The sequence below is a fragment of the Neocloeon triangulifer genome, unplaced genomic scaffold, assembly GCF_031216515.1.
Source record: "Neocloeon triangulifer isolate White Clay Creek 2 clone unplaced genomic scaffold, ASM3121651v1 ptg000001l, whole genome shotgun sequence".
Classification (NCBI taxonomy): Eukaryota; Metazoa; Arthropoda; class Insecta; order Ephemeroptera; family Baetidae; genus Neocloeon; species Neocloeon triangulifer.
The window spans coordinates 9,280,040-9,303,987 of record NW_026775544.1 but is presented as its reverse complement, the minus strand read 5'-3'; the positions used below and the strand labels follow the sequence as shown (position 1 = coordinate 9,303,987).

Genomic DNA, 23,948 nt, shown 5'->3' with positions numbered 1-23,948 from the left:
GCTTATTACGTTTTAAACAGTTGAAGCTTGGAAAAGAGTTTCAAACTCTTGCCGGAGGGAGAATCGTGAAGTGTTATTAAGACGATTATCGGAAACCTCATGTAAATTTAAATAAAAAGTTTATTGTGTAAAGTTCTTAGTGTTTGGGGAGATTGCGAACTTTGCAAGAGGTGATTGATTACAAGGCTATTCAACGAACTGATAAATTGCGGATATTAATACATTATTTAAATTACTTTATTAAGACAGCAAATTCATTAACTGCATAATATCTGAAAATTCTTGACTACCAAATGATATCTGCTTTTTTTTACCTTGCACATAGTTTAAATACAGCAGGATACTAGTTTTGAAAATTACAACCTGTGCAATAAAGTTTTTATTAAAATTGGAAAATGCAAATAAGTATAATATAAACGTTGCTGACACATGAGGGCCAATGAGCGCATTTTGCAAAATTAGTCTGACTTTTAGTCTATTGCAGAGAAAATAGATCAAGATAAACGACCCTTGTCTACAAGAAAACAATCTATAGTCTTTTAAATTAATCTAAAATAAAAAATTGAATCACCTTTAAAATGATAATAAAATTTTTATTAGACAATAAAAATAATAAAATTAAAACAAACTATTGAAACTAACAAATAAATTTGTCATGATAAAATGAATCTGGTGATGAGCCTCATTTTCAGAGAACTACTTACATAGAAACGGAGCTCAAGTGTGGTGATTTATGCATTTAAAACAGAGGCTCTGCACTCGGTGCCCAGCAAATAATTCTGAGCTCTAGGCCTGAAAATTAATGTCCGAGAAATGAAATATGCATGATGTGGCCCCGGCGGCCGTTTAAGCTTCTTGCCGAAGACCCTTTTGTGTTAATGAATTGTATTCGGCAAAGGCGCGCACCGCCCATGGAGAGTGATGGACCGCGCGTCATTAGTTGGCGCCAGCAGAAGAAATCAAGTCGATAACAATGCGGGCCGCAGGAGAGCGGCTGCCGACTGCCGGTTTATGTCCTTTGAGCTGAATGGCTACTTGTGGTGGCCTAGGAGTGCGCCTTTGCAGCAAAGTGGCATTCGGGCCACCCCAATCCCCTCAATAATAAGGCCCGGAAATGCTCATTAATGGTGTCCGTTGTTGGTCGGAATCATCTGCCTTTGTTACAGTTGCAGCTTTTGGTGGGGCTGCAGCATCAGAAAGGGCAAAAGCTGCTCTGAATTACAATTAGAATGACTCAGGATTAATGTGGATTTCTTTTGCTATATTTCATTTTCGGAATTTGGTTGGTTCTTGATTCGTCACATAAAAAAAGAACTGAAAAAAGCTGAAGCGCCAGGCTAAATGAAAAGACAAAAATAAAGTCTGATCCTAAAACATAATAAGAGAGCTGCAGTTATTGCCAGGAACAAGAGCAAAAACTAAAAATAAAAAGCGGCATTTGAAAGTATCAGGCAGTCTAAATAAATGCAAGCCTTCAGGGAAAAGAACCTTTTAATTGCTTGTTGTACATTTAATAATTTTCAAATTTTGTAATTTCTCAAAATTTATAATCTTGTAATTTTTCTCTCTCTCTTAATGTGATTAAAATGTAATAACTTTGAATGTATGATGGATGTATCTCGATATGGGCAGGAAATGCCACTGCAATATATCAATAAACATCATTTGCAACTAAATAATTTCCTATAAATCAAATAATGCACAGCTAAATAGAATACATTGGTATTATTTGCAATTATTTGTTTTCTTAACGTTTTATTTGAAATCTACATTAAATATTCAATTAAAAAATAATAATAATAATAATATTTTACATTAGAACTATTTTACCTTACATTAGGATATCTTTTTTCATAATTTGGAAAGTATTTTAAATTCATAATATAGCTATTATTTATCAAATTTAAAAGGTGAAATTTATTTTACTGCCGAAGTTTAAATATTAAGTAAAAATAAAAACAAATTAAAATTCCAAGTACCTACATTAAAAAAGTTATATTGTGCTTCATAAAATGAAACATTCTGCCATCACATTACGTTTCTATAAATAAAGATAATTTTTCAACAATATTTTATTTGATGATGGCAGCTTACCGAAATGAGAGAAAAAGAAAATCATTATATTTTTCTTTCTTATTTTACGAGTGCGCCTCTTGCAAACTTTTCATGCCCGCGAAAGTTTTTTTTTCAAGAGTCTCGCTACCTGCTTTGCATTCCACTTTTGCAAAGTAAGACCGAAACTCGCCCAAAACAGCAATTTCTTATTCAGAAAAGCCGTGCGATTTTGTGTGAAGGCAAATGAGAGAGAGAGCGGCCGTTTTCAATGAATACACCGGCAAACTCTGCGAGAGCAGTTTCACGTTTGTGCATATTTGTTAGGGAGAGCAAGGGGACCTTTTCTCACTTGAGAACCAACCGTTTTCAACGAGATTTCGCCATCGTGATCCATCTGCTGACCGCGAGAGAAAATAAACAGGTCCGTCTTTGATGTCCCCTCTTACTGAATATTACTTGGCGTCGCACCGACTGGAGGTGAAAGAGGCCCTGGGACACCGCATTAAATTTCCAGCTATTTGCGATGCGACCGCACGCAAAAGAACGAATCGATCTTGTAAGACGAGGGTCACTCTCTGCTATGTGTATTTAAAACGGGGACAAGACGAAATAAACTCTTGCTCGAGGAGGAAATCTCACAAGATGATCCGGTCGTAAAATGGCCTGATACTCTTCTTCTTCCTTGCGAAGCCGGTTGCATATAAGCGAAGCCGAATAACCCGTGGCGGGCACGTACCGGAGAGAAAAAGCAATATTATCAATATCTTCCCACTCATGCCGTAAAAAGGCCCGCCGCGTATAAAATAGGATTTTGGGAAACCCCTCAAGACATTATTGCGAATGTATAGATACCAAGGGCCGCATGGCCCGCGTGTGTTGGTCCTGAAAAATGGTGCGGAATGCCGGAGAAGCGTGCAGGAAACAATAACTTTTGTCTGACCGTCACATATTGATCTTGTGTGATAGCAGATTTCCATAGCGGCCAACTCCTAGATCAAAAATTTTTGTGAAAAAAAAAATCTCAATTTTAAGTCAAATTTAATACTACAGTATACAGAAAAAGGAAGGTTTTTTGTTTAGAGATTAGAGAATCAAACTGTCTAATTTGTACATGCAAGTGCGCACTTGAGGAAATATTCTAGAAGTAATAAAGACCATTTGATTTTTTTTTTACCAAAAATTTTGAATTTATAATTAATAAGTATAAATTAACACTTAATAATTAAAAAAACACAGTTAATATTGATCGGTATTTCCACTCACAGTAACAGTTAAAGCATCATTTTTTCCTATGTCAACCAATCGTTATTAATATTGCGACTATGCCTGATATTAAAATATTTTTCAACAGTTTTTCACTTTTAAGTTTTTCTGGCTTATTTTCTTCTTAAGAACCTTAAAAAATATATTGTTCAGCTTTTACATTCATGAAATAACTTAAGTAAATGCATGCACGATGAACATTTTATAAAATTTAAGCACAAAATTCTTAATATAAAAGTACTCTCATTTTACATGATTTTTTTTCTTACAATTTTTTTAATCTTATCATAAAGAGTGAATTAAAACCTTATTATATCCTTAATTATATATCAATATTTTGATTGAAAAACCTAAATATAAACTAACTAAGAATAAAAGCAAAACATATCATTAATTATTACTTGTTTTACAAATTACTTATAAAATTTAGCTATTTCTTGTATTGAATCTAACTTTTGATACGCAGTTTGCTGGTAAATGAGCTGAAATTCAATTGATTTTGCCAAATCCTAAAACAATTAACCACTTATTCCGCTTGTGCGTCGAAAAAGGCTCAGGGTGTTAATTCGTGAGCAAGCACACTTGTAACTTAATTAACGATCTGCGGAATTTTTGCACGCGCGACCTGCTGGGTGTGCGAGCGAGAGAGCACGAAGCCACCGCAACTTCAAGTTGGACCGGCGTAATTTGATTTCTCTCGCCCGCTCACAGGTGGAGAACGTGATTTCGGTTGCGGCGCCAAGTTTGCTAATAAATCACCGCAACTTTTCGCGCTCTCGCTGTTGGTGAAGCTTCATTTTTCTCGCCATTCTGCTGATTCTTTTTTTGATCCATTCATGGGCACACCGTGGTTTTTTGTGCGACAGGATATTGCGGGAGGGCCGCGTGCTCTCCCATCAATTGGCTCCACTGGTGCTGCTTTTGCTGAAATGAGATATAAAGCCGTGCACACGGCCCGAGTGTGCACATGCAATATGTAGTTTGCAGCGTCACAGGAGCGCGTATTGAATTATTCAAAATGAACACTATCTTGCCACGCGTGACTCGGCATACACAGTTTGGCTTATTATTAAATTATGCCATGCTTTTCCGCCAACCACATTTTGGTTTTGCCCGAAAAGCAACCGACGCACTCCGACGACAATGACCTAACCTGAACCCTGTTATCCACTACAGTAAATTACGTTTGTTAACAATGATCACACTTGCAAATTTTTCCAGTCGTTCTACTTCTTTTCCTCAGAATTACCCCTTTTACAAGCAAACAATTTTAGGGCATTCAAATTTGGTTCAAATATCTGTCAATTTGCATTAGTCAACATGTATAATTAAACAGGCCAGATTAACAGCAACAAAATCAGAGTTTGTTGAGAAGTTCCTAAAATATTTGGATATTTATTTAGGATTATGGGTATTTTTTCAATATCGATATCAGTGCATTTTAAATGGAGGCAAATAATTTTACACAATATCAATAATTAAGGATCAAAAGAAGAGAAGAATAATGAATCAATTTACTATCACTTAATTACTTACATGAAGTTTTATACTTTGTACAAATTATTATATTATATAATATTCCAACAAAAAAACAAAATAAAATTTTTAATAACACTCACATAACACTCAATTTAAAATTTTTTATCGTGAGACTAACAACTAATTGTAAAAAATAACTGTGAAATATGGATAAAATAATTGTATACAATATAATGAAATTAAATCTTAACAGTTAAAATAAATTTTTAACAAATAAGAAAACAGAAAATAAATTAATAAAAAGATTATGCTAATAACATTAAACGTAAATTTTTTTAAAAGGCATGTGTATGACACACAATCCATTATTTCAAAGTAAGAAAAATTTTAGATTTAATTTGTGTTGTTCTGCGTTAAATTGATTTATTTACTTCTGAATCCAATTTTGTTTTCCGCGCCTGAAAAAAGTATCCAAAAGCGAGTATATCATCTGCAAAAACTGACGCCACGCTATATCAATAGAGCAATACATTTTTCCCTTTTTTAGTGCGAAAGAATACTAAAAAGATGATGAAACCACCGTAAAAAATTTTCTCAAACCAAGTGGAAGAACACTTTTTTTTTACTGCTAGGAGCGATTTAAATATTCACGTCAGCTACAAATTATAAATTAAATAACCGAAAGAGGTGAAGTTAAAACGATTTGCGCTGCTCCAGGGGCCGCTTGTGCACCGCGGGTGAATGCAAAAAGAGGCGGGCGTGCATACGGCGAACGTTCATACGAGTGGACAACTCTCGTGGGGCCCGCAAAAAACTACTAACATGCATGTCGCTTGCAATGACGTCGCGTGTGAGGGATGAGCGCAAAAATTATACGAAACTCGCTCTTTTTATTCGTCTCCACAGACAGCGGGCAAAGCTGTGCTATCCGAGCCAGCAGCCGGGGCGAGCGGTCGAGCGAGCGAGAAAGAGCGAGTCCTCATGCATAATTGCTGGCACCTTGCAGCATATCAGAGCATGAATTCCGAGTGAGGGCTGCTGGGAAAGCACGAGCGTTTTCCAACTGGGCGAAGAGCAGCAGCAGCAGCTCGGGGCGCAAAAAGAGATTGTTGGAGCAGCCTTTGGAAGTGAGCCATGAGAGCAAGGAGGAAAAACCTCTTTGCTGGTGTGAAATTTGGAGGAAAAAGCACGCAAGGAGAGTGCCAGTGAAAAATGAACGAATTTTTGTAATTTTTATTCTGGCACGACCTTCTTTTCATTGCGATGGTGATGAATGGTCAAAACTTAAATCTCCTCTGTGCGCTGCGGATTAAAAAGCTTCATCACTTGAGAAATATCGCTGCTTGGACCATTTTTGTCTACAAATCACGGCCTTAAATTTTAAAACTGGTTTAGATATTTAGAGTGTAGCAGTATAAACTTGCTACATTATTAGAATATTTTCTTCTAGATTTTTACGATACACAACAAAAGACAAAGATTGTTAAAATTAAGGCACTAATTCTCCAATCTATCTTTCATTAAATCAAATATTGTACAAAAAAATAATTATTTTGGTATTTTTAATTCATGTTGCTTAAAATAGTAAAAAAAGCAAAAAAAAAATATAGGAATGAAATTCTCTGAACAGACAAACACAAGAGAATCAAATTATTTAGTTGGTACATAATACTACACTTAAAGTCTATTTAATTTGTTATTTCAATAGGAAAATTTATATTGTACAAGTAAGAATATTATTTTTTAAATTCATGCAATTAATTCGTATAACTTCATCAAAGGAATTCAATTTTTCTTCTTTTCTCTCTCGTCACATTAATTAGTTTTCTTTGTAAGATTAAAATTTTAACAGACTAAATAAAAATACGCTGGAAATTTTATCCGATTTTTGTTTCAAGTAAGACCCTAATGTTTGTATATTCCTCACCCTTTCATCCATTTCTACTAAACATAAGTATTTTTCCCTTAAAGCCAAGTAAAAAAGGATGCAGTTGAAATTAAACTCTAAAACCCTTAATGCTGGTACTATGCGAGTTCAGGGAGTGGCGATAAATTTTGCCGACTGCCGCCGTGGAGAGCGTTTCGCAGCAAACGCCATAGACGATAAAAACAACGCGGTTGTTCCAACGCAAACTGACCCCCGGGAGAATAATTTGCCGCTCCATGATGCAGATAGTGACCTCCGCGCCTCATTGCAATGGGCACTTTTTACTTATACATACAGACATAGTGCTCCTCTATGCAATGGCGCCGGATCAAGCATGCACCGCGTGTACCAGCAATAATAATAAAATTACACATACCCGCGGCCACCACAGTGCAATGCATCATCGCAGTATACTACTTATTTATGGTGACTCACAATCGTGGTATAATAAATTTCAAAGCTGATTAAGGTTTGCTGTGACTCTGATTATTGTGCAATAACAACTGTTCTGGTATAATTTGCGTTGCTTGATTTTTGCATTCGACGTGCCGAATAATAATAATGCCATGAAATGCAATCTCACATCTGGTCATAAAGCAAGGGACAGGTTGATACCTGCTAAATTGATATTACTCTACTTTTCATTAATCATTTTCAGAGCAAACAATTGCAATAAATTAAAACTTCAGCTGAACAAAAAGTAAAAAAAAGACTAATAATAATAAATTTTTTAGGTAATAGTAATTTGCTCCTGGATTTTTCAATCCGGGATTTAATAAATCTTTTATTTTTTTAATATTAATTTGTATCTCTAAATTAGTAGGCCATCATAACTACTTTACTAAAAAGATTATTTACAACTGCAGCAACTTACAATTAGTGAATTCAACGTGGGAATTCTTTATAATTATAATCGAGGCATATCAAACAGAAATTTCAAAATAATGAATTATTAAAATTTTAATTTGGAAAGGCCAAATTGATTGCAAGGATTACATTTTAAATTGGAAAAAAGGCAATGTGATGAAATTTTTACCCTTTTCCTTTCCTGATATTTATTTTAATATTTTACAGAAAATGTTTAAATTGCTTATGACGACAACATATAAAGTTAGGGATAACAAACTTTAAAAAAATAGTATACAAGAGGAATAGAGAACTAGAGAACAATCTAGCTCTCATTAATTTCAGCCATTCTAATTCCCAGCAGCGTCTGGTGCCGATTAAAATCATCTCATTCCCAGTGGCGAACTTTTTAATGCGCTCCAAGGAGTACGAGAAGTCAAATTAAGGCGACGTGCAATGCGACGCCAGCGAAAAATTAAAAGCACATCAGTGCGCGAGATGTCTTGTTTTTAATCTGCTGAAAGCAAAACACGGAAACAAAAATAGCGCGAGCACCGTTATTTCGCAATGACGAGACGTGCCGACAATTTTTTTTCACCAAGACGAGATGTTAAAAGCCGGCTGGTGAATCCGAGCCGTGAAATGTTTGTATTCATTTTCGAGAAATGTGTCTCTCACTCTGCTCTGCGACGCAGCATCAGCAAGTTGGTAAGAAATTGCTTCGCACCTTCCTTCCTCTCTCTTCCTCTGTGGAGATGAAGGGGTTCTCGCAACACCCAAAACTTGCCACGCTGTTTTATGCAAATGCCGCGTGTCATAATATACGCGCGGAGCCAGAAATGAAATTCGCTGCATAATTAGCGCAAAGAGGAAGAATAAGCCAACAACTGTGGATGCCAAGTTGACACTCTTGAACGCGCGCAGTGTGGTACTTGGCTGCCTCCAAATCCCAACTCCGTTATTTATTACTGTGGCACACAGTAGAACGAAACGAGCAACGCGCGGCCCTTCATTTGCAGTACATTGAAAAATATTTTCCAACACACAGAGAAAGAGCAGATAGTGGCATCCTTGCTCACACAAGCATAAGTAAGGGGGGTTATGCGAAGTGGACTTTTTATTAACCCAACTTCAACACTCAGTGTTTCGTACTACATGATTAAAAAAAAATTTACAATCATAAAATTTAAACGCAATAGATTCCCGTGCAATTCAGAACTTTTTGTAATAAAAATAGTTCTACCAAAAAGAATAAAAAATAATAACTCTAAAACAACAAAATTTGTTGTTTTTAGTGTTAATATTTAATATTATATTCTTTTTTCAAGCTATAAAGTGATTAGAATGTTAATTTTTTATTTTCTCCTTCTACTCACCAAATTTTATTTTGTTAAATTCCGAAAAAATATATTGACTAGTTTTGATAGTGAAAACCATCTACATATCAAACTAGCAATTTATAAATCTAATAGATGTGTCTGATTGATCAAATATTTCCGATTCCCAAGATATTTGTATTTATTCTCTACTTTATTTTTTATTCCTTTAAGCTCGGTTCAATTAGAATTAATTAAAAAGTGAAAATATCCCATTTTTTTTTAATGCCTACAGAAAAAATTAGCACAAATTACATTTTATTAATCACTGCAGCTGGGAAAAAAACACGCTGGATAATTAAAAACATGGTAAAAGCCAAATAAAAAATTACTTGATTCTACTCAACATTTCGCATCAAATATAATTGCAAGTCATTGAAAATGATATTTTTTGTTGTTGCACAGCAATAAGATCCTACTTAATTCTCGAAATATTTTTAAAATCTCGCACAAAAAGCTTGTAGTACATTGATGCACATCTAAAAATAAAACTGAAAACAAATGGAAATGTTTTGATATGAGGCCATGCAAGTTCGATTTATATTTTATTTACTTGCTGATTGAAAAAGGTCTTACAGAAATTTTTTAAATTTCACAGTGCAATTTTTTTAGATAATTATTTTGCAGGAACAAAAGTAAATTATTTAAAAGCAGACGATTTTCAATTAATTTGATATAGAAGCATGCAAATTTCTCATGCTTCCTCTCTTTTTTGGTGAATCCTTGCCATTTGTTCAAATCTCTTTTCCATTAAAGTGTTTGCGTGTCGGCTTGGTTTAATTACTTGCTTTTGCACAAAAGAAGGGTAGCAGTCGTCTTCGCGTTTGAGTGAAGAACGCGTGTCTTTCAAACGAGCAACATAATGCAGGATGGGCATAATAGGATTCATTCATGCCAAATTGATGCTGCTTAGCCGTCTTAGAGAGTCGGCGCGCGAAAGCTGCAGAGAGCTGCTTTCCTCGCACGCCCAAGAAAAGGGAAACTCGCGTAATTACACTAGTCGCGAGCGAGTGTGAGAGCAGCAGCTCAGGAAAACTGAAAAGATGACGTCGTCAAAACTTCTTTCATCCATGGTAGACGTGCGAGCGCAATTATTCAAGTTCCACGCCGAGCCGCCTGGCTTAATTATTGAAATTGCGGGGTGATTAAATTAAAAGCGAGCAGCGTCTGCCATTCAAATTATCAGGACGCTCGTCATTTTGCAAGCCGCACTGAAAATGTGCTTATTTTAATTGCTAGCTCAAAGCTGTCATACAATTAGTGTGCCCGACTGAAAATAATTACCCTGGTCCATTTGGAAGAATAATTATTTCATGAACATATATAATATCCTGAAATTTAAATGAATCTTAACGGAATTTATCATGTCATACTTAACTTGTTTATTTTAAATTGTTATATAATTATGGTAGAACAATCTACAACATTGAAGTGAGAGCTTACTTTTGGGCATCTTGATTTTCAAAATTGAAAGAATTGTCTGAAATTTAATTATAATTGTTTAATTTAAATATATTAATAACTCTTAATTTTAACGGATAAAGTGATAATTAAAAGAAAATACACAATACATAAACTAGATGGAGATTAGGTAATTTGTATTTAAAAAAAAAAAAATTATATTATGCTAACACCATTTTTTTAAAATTATTGTAATTGTAAAAAATTCATCATCATCCTAAACTCAAAAACAATAAAAATACTTAACAAACATAAATTTATTATGTAACTAGCATAATTATGTAACTTAGCAAATAGTTTTAAATAGAACACTTCGCAAGAACTTCAAGAAAATAAAATCAATTAAATAATGAACATTTCAATTTTTATAACTGTGATTAATTAAATTTTCGGTTTGATTTTTAAATTAAAGTCATTGAAAATTTAAACCAGTATTCACATATCAATAAAGTTTTTTTTTTACTATTTTTACCAGTCTTGTATAAATAAAAAAAATTTGGTTTGAAGCTCTTTACCATTCCCCTAAAATCAAATTATTTTTGTTAGCTTATTTTTATATAAATGAAGTTGGTGTCATAAAAGACTTTGTATTACAACTTTTTTAGGTTTCGTGATTGATTGGTAATAAATAATAAAAGCGTTTTTAGATATTTCAAGGTTTACATATTGAACCATGTCTACAACAAGCTCAGCAGTCTTACGCTTAATCAAACATTGCATTCGTGCCGCCGAGTCGAGCTTTGCAGGGCTATTACCTACTTAATCCAACCAAGTTTGCAATAAACTGAGAGGCGGGGCCATAAAAATAACTCTCTACACAGAATTAGCTGGGCGGATTTGCCGTATTCCTTCAGCGTAATGATGCCTAACGAACGCTCACTTTTTCCCGTCTAATGTTGCAGAAGAGGCTGTGTGTCAGCTGCGCGCAGGGGAATGAACTAGCTGAGCCGAATTCTTGGACCACATTGCAAAAGTAAGTAAATTTATGTGCAGCCCGAGTTTATTTATACAGCAGCAGATGTCCCCAGCTTTTGTGGTAAAACAAACTTCCGCGTTATACATTGGTCGAATCTCTCGTCGCGGAGGACATCCAACTTGTTAAATTGCGTGAGAGGAACGACGCGCGTTCGGTGACCGCAATTTGAAATTCGCTCGCAGGCATCCAAGTCGTTTTGGACGCGGAGATGAAAACTTTTGGAAACTCGCGACGGAATTCGATTAATATTAATTACAATACTTTCGGAAAAGTTTCCACAGAGAACAAATTCCTCCTTCTCTAAAATGTTTGGGGTGCAGGAAAAGAACTTTGCTTTATAGATTTTTATGGCAACACTGCTGCTTAAAAGGGGAATCACGATTTCGGATGCAAAAAGGAGGCTTCTTTGCTCCAGTCGGCTTGATGGATTGGCGAATGTTTAGAATTAAAATCACGTTCCGAGGCGAAACAGCAAGGCTTGCGGCATTTATAAGTCAATTTAAATGCATAAAAAGGGTCGGCCTCTTTTTATCTCTCTCTGTATGTACTTGCCCGGCAGCAGGTAGACAAAAGTACGTTTGATTAAGTCACAAGCCCAGCTTGGCGAAGCGCTGCGTTGCTCTTTCATCTTTCATATTTCGCAGGAAAAAGAGGAGAGGGAGATTTGCTGCCTTGCGAAATACATATTTATATACATTTTTTCTATACATTACTCGTTCTCTGTGAAGTAAAAACTGTTTTCGAAGATCGGTCGGCGCGCCTCGTAAAATCCTGTTACCTTTATTGAATAAAATATGAGCGAGTGCGCAAAGAGGGAGAACCGTACGCTTGTTTATGGGGTGGTTCGATTCGCGAAGTTTTGGCTGTAAAATTTTACTATTGATAAGAGCGAGCAAAGTTGAGTTTTTACCGAGCGTCACAAACGTCGTTCCATCTAATGGAAGAGAGACGCGTGGCTTTTTTCCAGGAAGCGAACTCGTATATGTGTGCCGTGTGCAGTTATGCGGGCGAAAATGTATCTGACAAAAAGTGGTTTTATCATTGCAAAAACACACACATCCGTTTGATACGCGCCGGAATAAAAATGAGAAGCCACCATGCGTCAAGATCTAACCGCTTTTTAAAAAAGTGCACCATGCTCTCATCAGTTATTCCACGTCCTTTGTTCCCATCCTCGGTTCGGGGGGTCCTCAAACGATGGCTTTTCGGCTGGCGGGGTTCAAATATTAAATAAGCCAGCGGAAAATTGACTCGGTGGATTCTTGCATCCGAGGAACCCTGACGGGAACGATCAAAGAATTCACAAATCCTTAGTCTTTGCACGTCCCTTTTGTACTTTTCCACTCAATGATCAAGTTGCATTTTATTATTCCAAAATTTCAAGCGCCTCATTCAAATGCGAGAACCGGCGTTTCCAATGAAGACGTCAAGAGCATTCATTGATTTCTTACCACCGCGAGGCGCACGCTATTTGCATTGCTGATAAACCAATCGCGACGACGACCCTCATTGTCGGGCCAAGCGAAATGTGAAGTGCCGGAGCTTCGGAAATAATATTTTTGTTCTACTGCTCGATTTGAAAACAAAACTGTTGCCAAGACCTGCGGCCGTGTTTACTTATAATTTACTGTGCAAAAACAACTTCCCGTGATATCGGCGTGCAAAATTGATTAAAGTTTCCAAAAGAGCAACTGTAATATTGTTTTTCTGATCAAATTGACATAATTTTAAATTGTCCCTGACCGTTAAACAAACAAAATATAAAGTAAATATTTTTGGGTTTTGACATCTTTTTTAATTACAGTTTCCGGGAAAATCTGACAAAGCACAGCGATGGAATACACTTAAGTAAATAATTGCAGGATTCTCAAAACTATCAAATGTTTGCCTCGCGGCAGGTAAATTTTGCAGGGTAACGAGCTCGGCGCACCATATTTACATCCATTACTTCCAGCCAGACAGAGCCGCTTGGGCAAATAAAGGCCAATCTCGGTGCGGCGCATCTTGCTAATTTTAGCTTTGATGATAATTAGGCGGTGGCGGCTTAAATTATCTAGCAAGGCTGCTCATTAATTGTTTGAAATTAGATTACAAACTCATTTGTTGGGCAAAAATCCTTTGTAACGTCTTTCAGACTTGGCGCGGGAGGCACAAGTTTGGGTTTTAATCTCCTTGACGGGGGATGTGTTGGAGGGCGGAAGAATCATTACTTTATATTGGCGTCGCGAAGGAGCTTCTTCACAATCACGTACGTGGATTCATGCGAGGGCGCAAATAGAATGGCTGACGAGAGGAAGCGAACTCTCGAGGATGTGTCCTCTCGGCAAACTCCGGCATGAATATTTAAAATCATTACCAACAAGTTCGTAAGTGCATTCGAACTAAACGCGTATTAACCTTTCCACTCTTGTTCGGAACGACAGACCGCGCGTTAGTGTGTTCTTTGAATGGGGGCGTTTCCTTGATTCCAATCATTAACAAGGACCACAGGGAAATTCAAACTCTTTGTTCTACAAAGGCACTCTTTTAGCGGCGATTGAAAGCGACGGCACGCTCTTTTGATTCCAATTCTGCGCCAACGCAGATTCAGTCTGCCGCTCGTAGGGCAAAGAGTCAGTTGCGTGAACTTTCAACTTTTGAATGGCGCCAGTCTGCAGCATTTAATTCGCAATTCCCTTCGTTTTCAACTGAAAATAAACACAATACCTTTTTAAACTAAAATTCTGAATTTCGTTCCGCACTATTGAATCTGACAAAATTAATCATCGCGTGTCAGAAACACAAATTTAATTTACAGTTTCATCAAAGGAAGGAAAAAAAAATTGAAATTATTAATGCAGCATCGCTCGAAGTTTTATAATTTATTACCTCTTCTGCTCTCTCCACCATTGAGTTATTCGAATACCAATTAATTTCAGACCAGTCTCGCCTCAGATCATTTGCAGACCCCAGTTCAAAAGTCTTGGGCAATCATTAATTGCCCCCAAGAGCATTCCTCTGGAGTGATGAACTCGCAGTCAAAATTAGTTTCTGCAAATGTTTGTTCCATTCCGTACCCATATTTTTTTGAAAAAAAGCTTTTTGTCGGAGAAAGTTGGCTAGCTCTGGTGAAATAAACATCCCTTTCGGAAGCACGACTTCACAAAAAACATTATCCAGCAGCTAGCGCTGCGAGTAATCAACTCTCATTTCAGTGCTGCTATAAATCAAGTCACTTTGATTTCGACTCGCGGATCGCACCGCAGAGTTTCAATTTATGTTGAACTTCGTTTCCACAATTTATCTTGCTTTCAATTTAATTAACAAACAAGTAAACAAACTTCATCAGTGACATGTGATGTTATTTAGAAAAATCGAAACTGCCACGTTTGATATTTATTTACGGAAAGTAATTGAAAATGTAATTTTCCTTTGACGCGAGTCGCACGAAAAGATAAAAAAGGTTCAATTTTAGCGCGTTTTCCAGACTTCACCCAGCTCTATGGACAAGCTCATGAATATTCGATAGACGAGCTCTCGGTCCATGGCTGGGAGGCAAGGAAAGGGGTGGTGACAGTTAATAATAGAACTAGTTGGTCAGCATTTGCTCTTATTAGCGTCATTCCTAGCGGCGTTGCTGCTCTTGTTGTTTGACCGACGACGGCTAGTTATTTGAGTTGCAAATAGTTTTTGGGGTCTGCATTCCGTACGAGTGTCCGGCAGCGTTCCTGCATGCTAAATATTGACACAAACCCGCGCACGTTTCATGCCCCTCACAGGCTTGTTGGGTCCCAATATAAGAAGGGCTGGCGGCTGCGGTTTTTCAACCAAGCCCCACTTCAGCTCAAAGGCCCTTATTACGTTCACTGTTTGCAGATGCTTAATTATTTGCCTTGGCCACCTCTTTGAAAATGCACCGAGCTGTGAGTCGCCCTGGAATATTTAACACCGGCCGTCGTGATTAAATTTTCTACATTTTATACAATCTGAAAAAAAATGAGCCTTTATAACCAAAGCGTTGGTGGTTGAGCCAGCGGAATCTCCAGTGTAGTTAAAACTCTCGTCATTGCAATTGCAATTTTGCCAACGCAAAAAAAGGCGAATAGTGCTGTAAAGGGCATTCTACGCGAATGTAATGAGCCGCATTGCGTACCGCTCCGCCGTCACAACGCATCAGCCGCCACTCTTCCATTCATGCTTATGCAGCCTGCTTCTCACATATGTGAAGCAGGTTGCATTGTTTTGTTTTTAGGAGCTTTAAATAATATTATCAACATGGAATTTGCAATCTATTGGTCAAATACACAATTATATATTATAAAATTCAACAATAATATTTTTTATTTGAAACTATAATATTTGAATTATACAAATATTGTTATAAATATTGTATTAAATTCACTAAATTAACACATAACATAATTTTTGTAAAATAAATTTTTGCAAGTTCAAGATTACTTTTTATTTTATGATATGTATAATTCAAAAATAAATGTTGGTTTTTATAATTGAAGGAAAACTTAATAATTTTTTTTATGGCGATTAATCTTAAAATTCATACGAGAAGTGTAATTTAGCAATTATTTTATATATTCATTTCTTTATAAATTTTCCATTCAAATACTTAGTGATTATGCATCATCTTACTGGTTTCAAGAGAAAAATATAGCAAGTAAAATTTTCAAATTAAATTTTGTAAAAGCAAAAGTTTTGTTGAGGGGACGAAAATTTAAGAGCATTTTGCAGTCTTTGGGAAATTTTGCCCCCCGCTGCATTAAATTTAGGACGCTTCAATATGCCTTTGAAAGCCTGACAGAGGCTGCTCGGGGGAACACGTTGACACTCTCTCGACTCTCAGGTACGCATCAAACCAGGTAATTTGTGTGTATTAGCTGCGAAGGAAGTTTTTAAGCACCTGCAGGATGTCTGGGAGGAGACGCACGTTGTTGGGCGGAATGTGGCCGGGAGAGGAAATGTGGCGATGTTAAGGTAAAGTGATGTGACGTGTAAGCTGGTTTGTATCAGGAGAGGCGGTGCGGTCCTCAAGGGGGTGAGACACAAGTGAATTTCTGCGCCGAGACACCCTCTCAAATGCTCCGAATAACTTAATCCACCAAAATTTAAATCATGATGGTTATCGGGGGGATGTGCTTTGAAACTTTTTCAATTTTTGTTCCTTGCTTCCAAGATGATCTCTCTTTAATGTAAACACTGGAGAAAATTCAATTGGAAGCTTTAATTACAGTACAAGGCCTCAAGGCCCGAGGGTAAGAAGCAGGCTTGAAAGGGCAGCACAAAGGGCCCGTTTAATTTGGCCATTCTTTTTCTCACTGCTTCCGAGATCTTCTGTTTGTTTTGCCGTCTTTCTCCACCTCGATTGCGCTCCTTGTTGTTTGTGATGAGAAAGAGGATCAAGTGGTTGTAAAAAATAAACAGCTTAGAGGGAGCGAACCCTTAAACTAGCTGCCAGTGACTGCGGACACCATCTCAAAGAACGCGCGTGTGTGAGCCCGGGTTTAGCTTATCCGGAGCAATGTGTGAGCGGAAAAAACAAAGACCGGGCCTGAAATTACTGTGCAGCGAGTGTCACTACAAAGTGATGTCTATTTCATCTCGGGCTAAACTCATAAAAACAAGAATGCCTCTTTTTCCAAGAAACGACTAGGGTCATTTGCTGGGAGATTTTTCACCCGAACAATTTTCTTTTTACCCTCCCCATTCTATTTTTTTTTTTTTTTTTATTTAGAGCAAACCCTTTTAATGGTTGAAAACGACTGTCATGAACTAAAAACCGGCCAGAAAAGTGCAGTTGAAAATTTTAAATGTCCACTGAAAAGTAGTATTTTCATTTCCAAGGGGTAATTTATATTGGAAATATAATATATCTTTTATTTATCAGCTCTAGTGAAAATTTACATTGTTAATATGCTTACTAACCAATGTACATTTAAACTCATTTTTTGAGCTTTATATAATTAGTTTATTTTCAACATTTTTTTAAAGATCAGATAGAGATTATATTTATTTTATAATTTAAATATTTCAAGGATGCTTGATTCGTTTTCTCTGAAAATTGGATACTGGTATATTCAATTAATTGCCAATAATTGATTAAACTCTCACGCATTGCATCAAGTTGATTGGCAGGATGCGGCAAAAATTTGTTGATTTCCACCTTGCAAATATTTGACAGAGCTTGATGCTTGATGTTGTTTCAAAAAGCGTGGGTACGCGTGCAGGGAGAGAACATTAAAATTTAAAGCCCGGTTTGAATGCGGCACCAAAATAGCTTTCATAGTGGAAAGTTTAATGAAATATGTGCGCCGCTCGCAATTTCCAGCCCAACTGCAAATTAAATGGTCAGTTATTTGGTCGTTGATGTGCGCGCACCGTTTTATTGTGTGAATGCGTCAGAGCCGTTCATTTGTTGGGAAGCGCCCGTTATTATCCGGTTCAGCTTGTGACGTTTGCATAGTTTGCAAACCCGGGGCTGCTGCTTTTGTAGCGGAATTGAATTAAAAGTCGTGAAACGCTGACTGTCAACTCGCACTGCACAATTAACCAGCCAACTCAGCTTTTTCTCCGGTGTGCAGCATTTATATTATTTATGTATACACATCTCGCCTCATCTTGATCCTGCTGCTGCCGCCTTGATTAAGATAATTATTTACTTTGTGCGAGAATTCTTAAGCTCGTCACGTTCGCAGCTGTGCAACAAGGAAATGAAAAATCCCGGCTCTTGAGTGTGTGACGTGGCTTAATGAATCCCGTGCATAACTAACGCAAATGAGTGCTGGCACTGCTGAAGTGAATTAGAAGTGCACCTAATTGAAAGGGAGAAACTATTCACAATCAGTTATGTGGATCATGGACGTAGACGTAGACTGCAGTCTGCAACTTGTGGGCTTACTATTCCATATTAGACTATATTTGTGTGAAAATCTAATATGAGGCAAGTAACATATGATATATGCTAAAAAATAGAGGTACACTGATAGTATGAACTATATTTATATAAAAAAAAATTGATTTAATTTTTATTGGAATAATCTCTATTGTTTGTAAAAGCAAAATATATTAGATTAAAAAATATTTAAAAGTTAAAAATTAACAATTAACATAAAATAAAATAAAAAATCGGAAAAAGTTAAAGCTAGTGTAAAAAAATGTGGTTTATGAGTAAGTATAGCAAAAAATTAATTAGTTTGGGCGATTTAGTTTGTTTGTACGGTTTGAAAAAAAAATAGGAACGTTGTCCCACATATGTTAAACCAAACTTCTTGTTTGAGTAAGTTTTAGCCATTTCAACTTTGAACCAATGAACACCACATTTGACTGCTCAGTTCATAAATTGACATCTTTTCACACCACATTTGAACTCTCAATTAAATCTTTGTGTTAAAATTGAAATAATATTAATATCGAACTAATGCTTCCTAATTTGTTTTAAATGAAAAAGGCAACACACATAATTATATTATTAATTACATTCTCGTGAGATTTAATAATGAAGGTAAATTTTTTTATAGGAATCATTAACTTTCAAAGAATACACAATTTGCATTAAAGATGAGCTGAAAATTTTACGCAACTGTTTCTGAATTGAACATAAAGTTGTATGTAATTGAGCTTTTAACACACACTGTCAGCCTCTGTTCGTGGTCTTACGTTAATATATGAAAATCGCCGCATTTCAGAGCCCAAATCTCCCTGATTGTGTGCGCCCGCGCGCTTTCAGAAATAATAATTTAATTCCTCTCTCTGCAGCGTGGCACGGTAGCGAGCAGCTTTATCCGCCGGTGCTGTTTCGTGCGCCCGAGCAGCAAGAATTATCCTCGTGTCTGCAAAAGCCACAAGTTGCCCCCCGGCGTCATTACACAAAGCGAGTGCCGGTTTTATTTAAAACGCCGAGCATTTTGGAGAGCTCTTCCCTTTCGGTCTGAAATATGGCTGTCCACCGCACCCAGCCGCCGCCGCGTGCGATACACTCGCGTCTCATTTATCTCCCGACATCGCAATACATTAAGTGCCAACTGAATGTGACAGCTGAGCATATTATAATTGTGCATATGGGCCGCGAGTACATGTGTGCGCGAGAATGTGTGCCACACCAAGTGGCAAAGGCCTCAAAGAAAGCATGCATAATGTGATTGTTTTGTTTGTTCGCGAGCTTAGAGCGGTGCTGTTCGTCCGACCCCTCTGGCTACGAGGCCGAAAATCGTTATTGTAGTCCGAGCTTTATGAAACAACAAAACAAACTCACTCACATATCTGAGGTGATAATGCCATTGTTTTACATGGAAATAGGTAAAATTCGCAAGCACCATCAACTGCATGTTGAAAAAATATGTGCATTCCGCCTCGCATACCAGTGCCGGGAATTCTCATGCCTTCAAAGAAGACTACCTGTTTTAGCACCTGTGGGAAAAGCGTTTGAGATAATAAAACGGATAATTTCAGCACTCTTAAAGTCTAATAGAAATCTTTGAAATGGACTAATTACTTTTTATTTCCAACCTTTTTTAAATAATTAGCGAATAAATTAAAAATTTATTGCTAAATTTATTCCCTTTTTGCTTGAGGCCACTTACTTTTCATTTCAAACCACTTTGGTATTATTCTCCATAAAAAAAAATTAATTTCTGTGAAACTTTTTGTTGCTCAACAAGGAAATACTCACAGGGAAAGCGTCTGATTAACGATGTTATTTCTGTATAATTTTGCACGTTTTGCGCGTCGCCCTCTTAACTCCGACCTCTGCACCTACTTTTGCGGCAGCCGCCAGTGATTGCGTGGGCACAACCCTTCCCGGCTGCGCTTCTCCCATTCCACGGAACAGCTTTGCCTTTAAAAAGTATGGGAGAGCGTGCAGGCAGCATACACTCAAGGGTATGTTGTTTCAGTCGGAGGGCGTCGGCAGCGTTCGCAGCTGCCTGCACTGACCCACCAGCCTCGTTTGGCCTCCCACTTTATTGCGATAGGTGAGCAGCCAAGTTTGCTCTTCTGCGAATGCAGTCTCTGTGCAACCGACGTGTCTTTGAATGCAGTGGCCAAAGTTGTGGAAACTAGAAACCGTTTTTGCTCCGTGTTAGCAAGACCAAAAGAGAGGCAACACAAGTCCTTGATGTGGTCAATTTTCTGTTGCATCATTAAGGCTACATAATCGCAACCACATAGTAAAGCACTTCTGCGACTCTTGTTTTGAGAGCAGTTTACAGAAAATAAAAATTATCGCGAGGAACTTAAATGAATAGAAATATAAAGGCGAGGACAAATCCCCCTTTACTTATAAGAACAAGGGCATTTCAAATGTATTTTGATCAAATTTTTTAATCTCTGATAAAATTTTACTGAGTATTCAGTCGCAATCAGTGTTTAATTTCAACTCTGTTTAAAAAATAATTCAAAATGTCCTATTGAACTTTATATTGATTTAAAATTCATTCAAATATTGTATAATAAATTTCACAAGAATTAAAATTGTATTAATAAATTCCAACAATAACAGTTTTTAATCAATTCTTTCACAAAACTTGTGAAATTAAATGTTTCCCAATTTATAGAAATTGCAAAAAAATTTACGGAGATTGAAATTTTAATTCAATAGAACTTCTACTTTTAATTAGACAAAAAGCAGTCCCATTAAAGCATTTCCTTCTTTTTACAATTGCGCTCGACTAATCCTCTCCACTGTACTAGCAAAACCCTTTCCCATTTGAAACGGCGCATGTATTTGAGCGGCGAAGCTTTAATAAGAGAAGAACTACACTAGAAATGTTCAGCACGCATTTATATTCAAGAGAACTCGCCAACAATGGAGAGTCCGTCGCGGTTTCTTCGTCAAAGTGCGCTGGCCACAATTTCATGCAGCATTACAAAAAAAGTCCGCCACGTGACGAGTGTAATCCACACTTTATTACGCGGCGACGGCGGCGAGTTTTCTCATCAAAGCAACCAAAAGAAAAATTCCGAGCGCTCTTTGAAGCCAAAAAGAGGCGGGCGCATTAATTAAAAAGCGCCAGCCACTCTCTTTGGATATTAAAATTAATACACTTTTCGTTTAATGAAGGCAGAAAGAGGAGAGACGGCAGCTTTAATGCAGCAGAGACAAATTAATCTCTCATGCTTTTTCCACATCACCCGCATGCCACTCGGTCAGACTGGCGCTCCATTTTATTCCTACTGCACAGACGCTGTGTTTCGCTTTTTTTTTTAAACCAACGGATAATATCTATGGAGCGCATCAGTCGACACATTTAGAAATCTCTGGTATGTATGGTTTGTGTGCTAAAATGTGAAAGGCTTATCTCCGCAATCCACGCTTTGCGTGTAATGCGCGCCAGGAAAGGGTATGGACCCGGGTCTTTCTGCCTTGTGGTGCTGGGTGCTCAAAGGGGTAGTTCACTTAAACCCAAAGTAAACACGCCCTTACTTAGACACTTCAATTAGGATTATTAAACAAATCTGCTGTAGATTCAAATTTAAAATGGAAAGAAACGCCGACGGGAGTTGCAAAAAGTTAACTTTATTGCTAGACTGGCAAGAATTATTCATGAGCTCCGTGCCCCAGTTGGTATCGGATATCAAATTAGCCAGTTATAGCTGGATTTTGACTAAATTAAATTGATTGAATGAGTTTGAACAGTAAATGATCAAAAATTAATGTCTAAATCTTTTTCCAAATAATTTATATAAAATATAATGCACTTTTCAAAAAGGAGCTATAATTTTAATGAAAATTTTAATTTGGGTCAAAGTAGATGATTAAAGTAAGTCAATTTCATTTTCTGTTAGAGTTTTGAAAAAGAAAAAATAATTGTTATTTCATAAAAATATTAATATGCTCTTTTCAATATTATGATTTATTCCGCAGTATCTCTCTTGTTACCCCAAAAAATTTGTAGCCTACTTCTTGATTTTGAGATTTTGCTGGAAAAATATCATCAAGATATCAAATTAAAATTACAATTTATTCATATAGGTTGCAATAATTTTTTTTAAGGAATTTGCAATAAAAGACTCCTTGCATTAAAAGCAATTTGAACCCATGGCATTCGGAAGTGTACTAAAATTTAGATTTACCTCTTTGAGTAATCACAATCCTTTTGTATATCAAGATGTTTGGCCGGGCAACACAATAGAGCAGTCGTTCTTTCCACTAGTGGGACCTGCCGGTACGACACAAAGTGATTCCAAAATTCCAAAGGTTGAGAGCAAGTCGGACAGCAAATGCCGAAGAAGTTTACAATCTAAACGTTCTGAAAAGGGAAACCCAGTGTGAATATAAAGGAGATAAAGCGCGAGGGGTGCATTAAAGTGAGATGCTCCTGCAGAGCACCATAGGCGTCGAATATCCCAGGCGCATTTATCAGCTTTTTTACTGCCGCGCGTGAGCATAAAACGGCCTAATAATTTGACGGCTGTTTTTATTTAAAACGCCGTCTGCAGTTGGAAGATGCGTAAAACCGACAGAACGTCGCGTTATTCTGCAGATGGATCACCCTCAGAAAGCTCCGCAGGCCCCTAATCTATGGATGCCTCTAATCTAATATCAGCCGTGGTCGTATATTAACCCTTTTGGTGCTTTTCTCCTCCGTCGCTGGAGCACCCGGCTGTCGAGGCAGTAAAATAAATCCGGCCGAGGGATAATATTTTCAATTTGCAACGGGCCAAACATATAAATGACTTACTTAGCTCCGCTAATAATCGATGGCGCGCGTCAGATCATGATAATTCTCCCGCGATATCAGTATGCTTTACACTGAGGCGTAATGTGCGAACCGTGTTCGCCGCGTCTGATAAAAGCTGCAGCCGCCGCATGCCTGCCATAAAGCAGAACAGCGAGCGCGCGGTCGGCTCGCGAATAATGCCGCTGCTGCGGTGCTCACGAGCGCAGCTTTCGTACTCGATAAAAAAAGTGGCGCCGAGCTCGTTACATCACGAGAGAGTGCTCGACGAATATTGTTTTTCCCAGATCAAAAAGGGGAAAAATACGCAGGCTTAATATTACCTCCAAAAATATCATTTGTAAACGTATGGAGTTGCTACGATTCCTACAATTGTAGAGTATTTCGTCTGCAGTTCTTTCTAAAAATTATAAATATGAAAGCATGAACTTTCTTCTAGATCATCTTTCAATCCTAAACAAGAAGGAATTTTTGTTGCTATTAAATGTAAAATATAAACTATTGAAGAATATTATATTATGAATTTCCGTCATTTTGAGTTCGAGAATTGTAAATATTTGCCAAATAATGAAATGGATATCACTATAATGAGAAGCACAAGTTTACTGTTTACTCTTAAAAGTCAGTGAAGGTTATCTGAACATTTATAAATTGTTAATATTTTGCTGAATTAATGGTCTTATTTCCATGTGTTTCAATTTTATAAAATCTTTAACCAACCTCAATTTTTAAAGAAGCAAGAAATAAAAAAAAATCCCTTTGAGTAATATAAAGAAAAAAGTGCCTCTTTTATTATTATTTTTTCTGCTTGTTTCCAGACATTTTAAATACTGAACAATATCAATTGCTGGGAGGGAAGCATTGAATGTTCGGACAAAAAGCCATTTGTTTTTTGTTCC

The 23,948-nt window shown here is 37.0% G+C and overlaps 1 protein-coding gene across 6 annotated transcripts in view; it reads left to right on the top strand.

Annotated features, from left to right (window-relative positions):
* The window catches only part of LOC132195049 (uncharacterized), a 151,709-nt gene that overhangs the window by 75,717 nt on the left and 52,044 nt on the right, over window positions 1-23,948 (top strand). For all 6 annotated transcript variants that reach the window (XM_059616786.1, XM_059616796.1, XM_059616763.1 and 3 more), the window contains one exon: window positions 11,310-11,380. The gene's annotated coding sequence lies outside the window, so the exon portion shown is untranslated. The remainder of the gene's footprint in view (window positions 1-11,309; window positions 11,381-23,948) is intronic.